Genomic DNA, 12,133 nt, shown 5'->3' with positions numbered 1-12,133 from the left:
TCGAGTCTCATTCATCATCGTCAGTCTTTATAATTTATGTTACCATTCATGTGTCGCATATGTATATATATATATTCACATCTTCCGTGTGTTATGTATCGTTTTATTGGCAGGTGTGTATGCTTTTGGCATCGCTGATGTCCGTTTGTTTTCTAGGTGTTTGTTTGGTTACTTAGTGTAACATCCTAATTGTGTTGTATGAAATTTTAATACTATGATATTTTCTTGCCTAAATGCTTTGGGTAGAATTGGGGTGTTACATTAGTGGTATCAGAGCAGGTCGGTCTGTCCGGCCAGTGTTGTCTAATGTGTTTAATTCCTCAGTACGTGATAAGTGTGTGGAGCACTGTCAGTACTTGTTGTGCCTCTAGCCGGTTGTATGCATGAATGGTTTGAAGCTAAGTGGGGGAGAAGATATGCTTCTCGGATATGTTTCAGTTGCAAGATGTTAGTATGCTACTGAGGGCAGCAGTACTAGTGTTGTTGGAATTTGTTGTTTTCTGAAGTGAAAGCGACTTGGGCTTAAGACTTTGGTTGTTAGTCAAGTTGGAGTGTCACGGAGTAGATGTTGGTTAATTCTAAAGAATGGAATTTAGAGAGTTGTGATGCCCTGACGCTACTGATGGACTATGAAGTTGTTGTTTGAGTAGCCTTGTGTGAGGTGTCGTTGTTGGATCAATGATTAAGGAAAGTATTGTGGTAGACTTTGTCGTAGGAGTTATTGACGTTGTTGGAAACGTTTTGGAACTCGAGTAAGAATTAGGAGTATGAAGAGATGAGTAGGATCTCAGGAATTTTGTTTTGAGATATTGTTAGAAGTGTTTTAGTACGTAGCTACCGGACGTCGGTGTTAGCTGGTTCAGACAATCTTGGGAGATTTGTGAATTATGGAATCATAGTGCTTCTGTGCTATGAGCAAAAGTTGGAAAAGAATATTATTAATGTTGGTAATGATAGTTTATACTCTATTATGATTGTCGGCTACCTATTGACAAATTGAGGACTTGATCACCCTTAATCTCTTGTTGATAGTAGACGGGATCGTATTGGACGTGATAGGCTTATCTGGCTAGTTTGATAATATTGGAAGTGAATGGGTCGGTGCAAGGTGGTACGATGTTGTTTATGTTGTCGACGACTATGGATGTTCTTGAGAAAGAGCAATTGTGGGAATTGCGGATAGTTGCGCATTTGTATGAGTGTTTCTTGAAGGTTTAAGTGATTCATCGTCGAAAAGAGGAATTCCGTCTTGGAGTTCTGTTTTGACGGATTTAGTTCCTAGAACTATTGTTGTGTCGAGGGTTCCGTATCGGATGCCAACTTTTGAGTTGAAAGAGTTGAGGAGTCAACTTAAGGATTTTCTTGAGAAGAGGTTTGTTCGTTCAAGTGTGTCGCCGTGGGGTGCATGTGTTTTGTTGGTTAAGAAGGAAGGTTCTATGAGGCTTTGTGTCGATTTTAGACAATTGAGAAAAGTGACAATTAAGGAAAAGTATCCACTTTCGAGGATTGATATTTTGATAGATCAAGTTGGTTTGAGCTTGTTTGTTTTGCAAGTTTGATTTGAGGTATGGGTATCATCAGTGTGAAGATGGTCATGCTAAGTATTTGATAATTGTTTTGTCCGTGTTGGGAAGAAGAAGTTGTTTGCTAAGTTTCCTTGTGTGTGTTTTTGGATGAGTGAAGTGAATGTTCAAGGGGTAAGTGGTGGTTTATGCTTTTATGCAAGTTAAGATTTTTGAAAGGATTTATCTGTCACAAGATTTAGAGTTGGCAGTTGTTATTTCTGTTTGGGAAATTTGAAGGCACTAATTATTCGGATCGAGATTTGTGTGTGTAAGTGACTACAAGAGTTTGAAGTATTCATTTGATCAGGACGAGTTGAATATGAGAAACCATTGCATACGTCTATGTCGATGATTCGAGTATTGTGATTGTTGAAACAGTTGTGGGATTTGAGTTGGGTGTGTAAAGCGACTTCTTCAGGTGTTGAACTTTTATGTGAAAGCTTACTTATGGTATTCTTGATGAGATTAGAAAAGGTCGGAAATCGGATTTGAATGGGTTGATAAGATGACATTTATTAGTCAAAGATAAAGATGGTGATCTTCGGATTGATAAGAACAATGTTATGGGATGTCATGATCAAGGTTGTTTCCTAATGTTTGGATTTGAAAAGAGGACTTTGGACGAGGTGTGTCGTAGTGATTTGAGTATTCATCCTGATGCTACTAAGATGTATCAAGATTTGAGAAGGTCATTTTTAGTGGCAAGGTAATGAAGAAGGATATGAAGGGTTTTGTTTATTTGTGTTTGACTTGTCAGGAGTCGTCTGGTTTCATGTAACTGTTATCCATTCCTGAGTAAAAGTGGAATAGCATTTATATGGATTTTGTTTCTGGTTTGCCGAGGACGTCGAGTAATTGTGAGGCGATTTGGGTCATTGTGGATATATTGACGAAATCTGCTCACGTTATTTCGATAAGAATGGATTAACCGATGGAAGTACTGGCGAGTGGTACGTTGATAAAATTGTTTGTTGGTTTGTTTGTTTGCATGGTGTTTCGAAGGTATTGTTCAGATTGAGATCCGAGGTTTATTTCTGAAATTTTGAGAAGGTTCGCAAATTACTTTGGGTACGAAGTTGCGTTTGAGTTTGGCGTATCATCCTCAAACGGATGGTCAGACTGGGAGGACGGTTTTGTCACTTAAGGATCTATGAGGGCTTGTGTTGTGAAACAAGGATGTGTTTGGATTAGCTTTTTGCCTTTGATTGGATAATACAAAGACTTTTGTCTGGTGTGCAAGCTGACACAGCAGATTAAGAGGTTGAGTATGCTAAAAGAGAACAATGAGTTTTTGGTAAATCTGTTTGTTGTGGGAAATCAGAGTGCGCATCGGAAGCGTGAAATGACGCGGTTCGTATGTGCGTGTATGAATTGTTAGAGTTCAAATTGTGGACAGTGGATGTGGTAGGAATGATAAGACCACCAGATGTTTTGGTTACATGTTTGGCTGCTATGTCTTGGCACGGTTGTTTGGATGTTGTGTGACCGGGATGTTGCTGTTCTAGTTTTGTAGAGGCTCTTCAGAAGCTGTATATGTCGTGGAGCTTTATGTCCTTATCTAAGACGATGTCTCGTTTCCATGGTGATGGTTCGAGTACATGTAGCTAATTCCTTGGATGGGGGATTAGAGGTGTGTTGCCTTTGATGACGGTAACAATATGGTTGCGGTTTGGTTGACAAGTGCATTGTATGGGCATTGCATCTTGTTCTTGTTGGTTGTGTCTTGGTTATTTCTTGTGTTTTGGTGTTAGTCGATGAGTGCATTGTATGGGCATTGCATCTCGTTGTCGTTGTTGTGTTTTGGTTGTTTGGCTTTTAGCTAGAGTGATTCTTTGTTGGTGCTGATTGTGTCGTTGCTTCCGTGGCTTGATAGTTGGTTAGTCGGATGCGAGAGCGTATCCAAGTTCGTTTGTGTTTGGGATATTTCCGAGGACGGAAATCTTCTAAGTGGGGGAGAGTTGTAACGCTCGGAAAAAATAAGTATATGCTTAATTTGGACGTTTGTGACGTTTATTGGAATTTTACCGTTTTTGGAGTCGTTTCAGTCGGTATTAGTTCGGGATGGCAGACTAATATTTAATTGAAGGTTTTCATATTTTTGGTACTAGAAATATTAGTAAGGTAATATTCCGCGTTTTGGGGCGTTTGAACGATATTTGAGCGTAGGGGCATTTTGGTCATTTCCGCGGGATAGATATTTTCTTTATAAGAAAGAAATATTGTGAGAAGGGAAAGGGATGGAAAGAAAAAGAAGAGAAAGAAAGAGAAGAGAGGAAGAAGAAGAGCAAAGGGGAAAAACAAGAGAAAGTGGAGGATTCTCAACCGAATCGACTGCCGATCGTCACAATAGCAAGGTAAGGGGGTGAATCTAATTTATCTTGGATGTATGATTCTTATAGTCTTGTTCTTGTTCTTGTTCTTCTTGTTCCAATTTCCACAATTTTCTTGTGTGGTCTTTGTTTGATCTAAGTTTGTTTGAGAATGATTGTATGATGATTAAATGATATCCTTGTTGTGTTATGGTGATTATTCATGTTTGTTTTCCTTTTCCATGGCTTGATTGAGTTTGAATAAAATGTTAGGTTTTGAGATAGATTGATGAATCAACCATGAAAAGTTTGATGTTAGGTTGTTTCTTTGGTTTGTATGTGTTGTATTGGTGTTATAATGATGTTTTGGAGTGGTTTTGGTGGGTATAAGGGGCTTGGAACAGTTCTGGTTCGTTCTGGTTTTTTCTGGGTTTACACAGGTCCGCTGAGCGGAGGTGGGTCCGCTGAGCGGAGGTTCTGTTGTAGAAAATTCTCTGCGAAGGTCCGCTGAGCGGAGCTGAAGCGGACAACAGCATTTTCTGTTTTTCCAAAACTTTGAAACTTCGTAACTCCTGAACCGTAACTCCGATTTTGTCGCCGTTCGAAGCGTTGGAAAGCTAATGCAATGAACTATATTATTATCTAATTAAATGATTCACAGTATGTAGTATCCCATTATTTTTATTAGGATCAAGTGATGAGTTGTGTAGTATGTTCAATTATCCAAACTTTGGAACCTTTTAACTTTGATCCGTAGCTCCGTTTCGTACGCCGTTCGAAGTGTTAGGAAGCTAGTTGGATGTTCTATATGATAGTATAGCCTTGGTTAGTTTGTTATTAATTGGTTATGAGGGTTGTTGATGAAAACACATAATTGTTTATATGCGCGATATGATTGGTAAATAATCATAGTGCTTGGTGGTAATTGTTAATGATGTAGGATGTAGTAGTGGTTGGTTGATTTTCATAAATGGTTTTGTGAACTAGTGCATGATAAATCATGATGATGTGTTGTGTGAATGTTGTCGTATTGGTACGAGGTATGTGATTAGTTGTCGATAATATGAGATCATGTTCATATGTGTTATGTATTAATGAATGTTCATTCTTAATATGTGACAATGTTTGGTTGTTTGTTATTAACATGATGTGTGGCCTTATGCAAGTAATTGTTGTTATGAGAATGATGTATTATCATTGTTGAATTGTTGTTATTACAACTTGTTGATGATGTATTGATGGAGTTGTGGGCCAATGTCCAATATTAATTTGATGTGATGCAATTATGCGATCATTCATGCCGATGTGGCTAGTATGTTTTGACGGTGAATGTGTGATGTGTGCTTATTAATGCCTGTGTGGTAATTATGGTGTGATGTAATTGATAACGATGTTATTAATCGGTGATGTATCCTTTTGGATAGAATATAAACGATGTAACGTGAGTGTATGATCGTGTTATATTGTTGATGATGTTGTTGTCGTGTAAAAGAGTCATATATTTGCACAGCATAACATTTCAATATGTTAATGGCGGAATGCTGTTAACAGATGGCCTGCGGGCATGGTTACCAGTAGGAGCTTAATGCTCAGTAACGGCATATTAGCCTGAGTGGCAAGAGGTCATCAGTGGGAGCTGCGTGCTCGATGACGACAGCCTGCGGGCTTCCTGAGTGGAATAAAGTCCCAGCATAATGCTCGGCAGGTGTATTTGTCATAATGATAAGGAGGAGTTTTACTCCGGATTTGGTACCACATGCATATGTATAGTCGAGTCTCATTCATCATCGTCAGTCTTTATAATTTATGTTACCATTCATGTGTCGCATTACTTATATATTGATTGTGGTTGACTTAGTGGATTACTTTGTTGTATGATTATTGATGATACTTGTTGGCATTACTATAATTGTCATGCTTTCATTATGAATTATATTCTCACCCTTCTGCTGATTTGATGCTTGAGTGGCATCCTGCAGATTAGCCGCTTTGGGAGTCTTTTGGAAGAGGTAGTTCCCCAGTTGGTATTGTCGGTCGCTCTGATACGTAACACCGGGGAGTCGGGAGTCTGTTGTTATTTATTTGTATATGACTCTTTTGAACATGTATATGGGATAACGTGCCATTGTGTATTGTAAACACTTTATTTTGGAAAACTCCTCTTTGAGAGTGAGAGCTATGTGTATATATATATATATATATATATGTTCACATCTTCCGTGTGTTATGTATCGTTTTATTGGCAGGTGTGTATGCTTTTGGCATCGCTGATGTCCGTTTGTTTTCTAGGTGTTTGTTTGGTTACTTAGATATTTTAATACTCTGATATTTTCTTGCCTAAATGCTTTGGGTAGAATTGGGGTGTTACAATTTTGAGTTCCACAATTTCGAGGTGTCAAACAAGAGTTTGAGCAACTTCTAAATACCATTTAGAAGCTGTCCATACCTTCCTTAACCTACCAAAAGGTCTCTAACCAAAAATCACCATTTTTACCCCATTTTCAAAGCTTTTAAGCTCATCACTAGCCAAAACTCAAACCGAACACTTAGCCACTCAAATAACTTTTCAAATAGTTTCTATATCACATATAGACACTATCCATAACCTCTAAACACTTGCCAAACTCCCCAAACAGAAAATCACCATTCAAAACTCCATTAAGGTGAACCTTTGAACCAAAACTTGGAAACTGAAATTGGCTCGTGCGTTTCTTGATTTTATGTGTTAGATACCTTCTATATCACACATAGAAGCTATCTAAACATCTGTTTCAGATCTGTAACAGCTAGAACAAAGTGTTATAGCCATAACTTTTTGTGTTTGTAGGTAGTATCGGGTTTGAAGAAGGAGGAGTGTTCAATCCAATTTGGCTGCCCATAAAGCATCCTTAGGGATCAATGAAGCTACTCAAATCAAAAGAAAGCTTCTGGAACGGTCCTAAGCACGATCAAGAAGTCCATTTTCAGAGGTATGTGACTTAACTTCGAGCTCCCTCAAAAGGAGCTCAATGCATGTGCTTCTTGTTAACAAAATGATCTATTTTACATGCTGATTAATAGCCCTAAGGTTTTGATCATTGATTGTTCATATTAGGAGTTTAATTTTAAATTTCAATTTTAGGGTTCATCACTGAATCTTAGAAATTCTCATGATTGATTGTGTTTTAGTTATTGTTAATTGCATGGGTGAGTTCGTGTTCAAAAATGGATCAGAATGCACTTTTACTTTGTGCAATCTGGTTAAGATTTGATAAAGTTTGAAATTTGTCCATGGGTGTTGTTTATCGCGAGGAAGAAGATGATGGTGTTGGCGCCATCTCTTCAGTTTCAAAAATAACTTCTCTTTATTTTTATTGCAAGGCGTATTACTAACGAATACATCGTTTAGTACAATTGGCAAGGCTTGTGTGTGTTATGTGCGCGGGACCCTTAGGTATGGGGTTCGAATCCCCCTCGCCCCAGACCTTTTTATTTCTTTTATTTTTCATGTTTTGCAGACTTGCTTTGATATTTTATCACATGAATGGGCCTTATGATCAACTTGCAGCATGTTGCCCAGTGGCTAACGTTTTAAGCTGCAATGGTGAGGGCGAGGGTTCAAGCCTTGGCTCCCACATTTGCTTAAATTTTTATCACTAGTTTTTATGTTTTCTTTACAACTTCAAAAATCCATTAAAAATTGGTAAATTAATATTTTTAACCCCTTATTTTTTGTGTTTTATTTAATTTGTGTATTTTGATACCATGTTATAAAATCCCAAAAAATATTTTATTTATCATTATTTAAAATTTAATCAAAAACATGTTCTTTTATGTTTAAAAAATCAACAAAAAAATTGTTTTATTTTGATTTTGTCTTTTATAGAACTTTATGAAGGTTTGTTAATACTTGTTTAGGGTTAGATTAGAGTTTCTTTCACTTATCTATGTACCCTTTCACCATTTCACTTAATGAAATTGATATTTAACAATTAAAATTAATTAGGTTTAGGTGTATGTTTCAAAACTCTAATTTCTTAAACCCTAATTTGATAATCCCTTAGGTTTAAAACCCTAACCAAAAAAATTGCAACATATTGATCTTTGTCTATCCATGTTTATATTTGTACACAATTGTTGATTTCAATCCATGTCTTGTACTTAATTATTAACTTTGTCTTTGTACATAATTGTTGCTTTTCTAATCCATGCCTTGTACTTAAATGTTGAACCTTGTCTTGTACATATACTTGTTGATTTTATATCCATGTGATTTGTACTTATTGTTATATTTTGTTTATCTAACCCAATGTTTAATCATCACATTAATCATTCATCATTCATACATGACTTGAATCCAAGGGTTTAGATACATTCATCTCTTGCTTGTTAATACTCACTTGTTTGTTCTTGTACATACATGAGGTATTTATTGTTAATAATTTAAGCTTGATGTTTTATCCAAAGGATGGAAGTGATATTGGCTAAATTGTCAAGGTACTTAAATTCTTTTCCAATATCTTTTATATTTGTGCTAAATATTTTAAAGCTTTTCACTTGTTTATGGTTTAGTATTGTTAAAGTTTAACCAAACCCTTTTGTTTTGAAACCTTGGTATTAAGAATATAATTATTCCCAGTGAAACTATTGTTGATCCATTGATCTTGTTTTTAAACCTTGGTGTTAAGAGATGAATTATTCCCAGTGAAATTTCTCTTAACACATTGACCTTGTATTTTAAAGGTTGGTCCTTCTTTGATTTGTTTTAAAATTTGTTAAGTATTTTAAAGCTTAACCTTTTAAGACTCATTAGGTATTTTAAAGCCTAATTCCTTTTCCAAAATTGTTAAGTATTTTAAATCTTAACCTTTTAAACTTATTAGGTATTTTAAAGCCTAATCCCCTTTTAAACTTGTTAAGTATTTTAAAGCTTAACCCTATTTTCAAAATTTGTGAGTATTTTAAAGCTCACACCCAAAAAGATTTTGACCACTTTGGCCCCCTTTTTTCCTTTTTTAAAAAAGGAACTACAGAAGCTCTGACTTCCCTATTGCACTAAAGGGGTATGTAGGCCTAAGATACGATATCTTATCGAGCTCACTTTCAAAAACTTATCTTCCCATCCCCACCCTCTATTTCAAACAAGTTTTTCACATAGGAAATTGCAGCACACAATACATATAAGGAAATTGCAAACAGGTAGGAAACATGGCCTAGTGATTAATCCGCGCCGAGGATGAGTTGTCTTGTCTGATACACTAGCTTTAGGGAGGTAACTTGTCATGCTTGACTCAGTTGATTAATCTTCTTCTTTTTAACAATTCTTGGTCTTGTTTAAGTTCTTCTATAGTTTTCTAAAATATATTTCCAGTCCAAAGTGTTGAGGAACCAGCTTGACAGTGGACAGACAACGGAAGATGAAGACAAACTAAATGAGTCTTTTGTTGATAACTTGAATGTATGAATGCAGATGCATGAAATTTTTGTTTATTTTTTATGCAAAAATGAATGTAATTTTATGTCATGCATGATTCACAGGTAATGGATTTCAAATCATATGGATATAGAAAGATTTTGATTTCTTCGCACTAAGAGCTCACAACAGGATAGTTCTAAGGTTTTTTTTAAGAGATTCCAACCACGACGATGAAAAGCCAAACAATGATATAATAAAGGCAATAAATAAGCAAGTAAATAAAGCTAACAATATGACAATAAAAAAACTAAACTAGGGTGGACTCTCTTTAAGAAATTCCCCAACAGAGTCGCTAGCTGTCGCGGCAGCCCAAAAATACTAGAGCGCTCGCACGCTCAAAATACAAACAGAATCGCCATCGAGTTTTATTTATCCCAAAGGAAAGGGAAAATAATGATAAAACCCACAATGAAATAGAGTAATTGGGCTTGTGTTGTAGTTAGTAAAGAGAGGGTGTGATGGTTAGGCCTTTTACTAAAGTTTATTCTATTTTTTATTAAATAGAGTAATTGTGGAAAAAGAGAAATTAGAACCAATTTTGGAGAAAATAGAAGAACGTGAAAGAAGCAAAGAAAGGAGAAGAAGAGGAAGAGATTTCAAGGATTTTAACCAAGGTAAGGGGGGACTCTTCCGGTTAATCTCTATTATGTGATTATGGGCAATAGAATAGAGTAAGAATATGATTCGATTCAATTGGGTATATTGGGATAGGAATTGTTAAGTTTAGGAATGTTTTAAATGATGAAATTGCATGAATTGTTGGTTGATAATGCGTTGTATTGATGTATGATGATATATAACGATGTAATTGATGATTATATGTCTGTAATTGGTGTTTGGAGTCCATTTTTGGGATGAGGATGTGTGAAATCGCACGTCCGCTAAGCGGAGCTAGGCTCGCTAAGCGGATGTTGTTTGTATTTCAGAAAATTAAATAGGCTCGCTAAGCGGAGCCAGTCCGCTAAGTGAAGGTCCCAACGTAGAAAGCTATTGTGCTGGGTCGCTTGAAGCGGGGTTGTTGAATTTTTACCCCATAAGCGCGCTAGTGGTCGCTAAGCAGACCCTGTAGCGCAGAAAATTATTAGAACTTTGAAATAACGTATCTTTTGATCCGTGTATCATTTCTTAGTGCCATTTTAGGCGTTGTAAAGAAAATTAAATATTTTATACGATGAATTGGTGAGATGGGCGGTGGCCCGACTTAAATTTAAAAATCGGTTTAATTGCTTGTGAAATGAAATATTTTGCATATATATGAATGTATGAATATGACAATATCTTGGTGTGATGCTAGATGAATTGTGATTGTTGTTGTCGTAATGAATGTGTGAATAATTGAATGAATGTGCAAACATGGACATACTTGATCGGTGATGAAAATGGTGAGTTATGGTGAGACGATGTGATGATTGGATCGAGGATGTTTTAAGTATGTTATATGTGTGCATTCATTCATATGTATTCGGTGATGGATCCCGATGATGATTTGGATCAATGATGGACATAATTCCCATTGTATGGAATTTGTGTCGGTTGGGCCATATCTCGATGAGGTTTAGATCGGTCAGGTAGATTATTTCCACGGCTTATTGGTACCACATGCATACTGTCAATTGGTCATATGCATTGTTGTCATAACATGATTGAAATGATTTCAGTGTTATGTTTGGTGTGTATTTTTTGTGGTTGAAGAATGATGATTGAAATGTGAATATATGACAAATTAGGTGAATGATATATTATGATGTTTTGTTGCTTATGAATGAATAACATTGGTAATTGTGAATGAAACTCGCCCTTACTTGTTGACATTTTCAGATTGAGGAGTAGCGGCATTAGTGCTCGGTGAGGATGACTCCTAGAGTTTATCCGTTATTTTGGGTCGTGTCAGTCATGCTCTGATCTTGTAATACTGGGGAACGATAGTTTTAGAGTTTTATGATATTACTCTATTTTAGTTGGTGTTGGATTTTGTTTCCATTGGTTGTATTGGCGATGTTTTCTTATTCCGCTGTGATAAACATAATAATGTTATTTTGGTGAACGTTCCTATTAAGGCATGACTTAAGACTATAGTTGGTTTATTTGTTTTAATAATTGTGGCACCCTTGTGTTTATGTTTTTACTCTGAATATTCTATTAATTGTCGTGGGGTTTAGAAGGGTGTTACATTGGATGCAAAGTCAAAACAATGTATCTTCATCGGGTATGGGCAAGATGAGTTTGGTTACAGGTTATATGATCTTGTAGGAAATAAGCTTATTCGAAGCCGCGATGTGGTGTTCATGGAAGACCAAAATATTGAAGACATTGATAAGGTAGAGAATACTACACCCAAGAAAGATATCAGTTTGTCTAATGTCGATCCAATTCGATTATCTAGTCATAATCTAGATGCTATTGGTGGTGATGATCATAATGGTGAAACATATGATTATGTTGATGATCAACAACTTAGAGATGAGGAAAGTATTCCAACTAATGATGATGAAGGGGAGAAAGATATGTCACGGGATGAGAATCTTGGTGAAGCTCTAGAATCATCTCAAGTTCAACTTAGGAGGTCTAACAGGCAGAGACAACCTTCTACAAGGTATAATTGTGATTAGTATGTGACCTTGACTGATTAGGGTGAACCCGAGTGTTTTCAAGAGGCCATGGAAAGTGATGAAAATAAAAAGTGGTTGGATGTAATGCATGATGAGATGAAATCATTGCATGATAATCACACTTATGATTTAGTGAAGTTGCCTAAAGGAAAAAGGGCTTTGAAAAATAGGGGACTTATAAATTTAAACATGAGA

Source organism: Vicia villosa, unplaced genomic scaffold (genome assembly GCF_029867415.1).
Source record: "Vicia villosa cultivar HV-30 ecotype Madison, WI unplaced genomic scaffold, Vvil1.0 ctg.000564F_1_1, whole genome shotgun sequence".
NCBI classification, from domain to species: Eukaryota; Viridiplantae; Streptophyta; class Magnoliopsida; order Fabales; family Fabaceae; genus Vicia; species Vicia villosa.
This window is presented reverse-complemented; position numbering follows the sequence as displayed.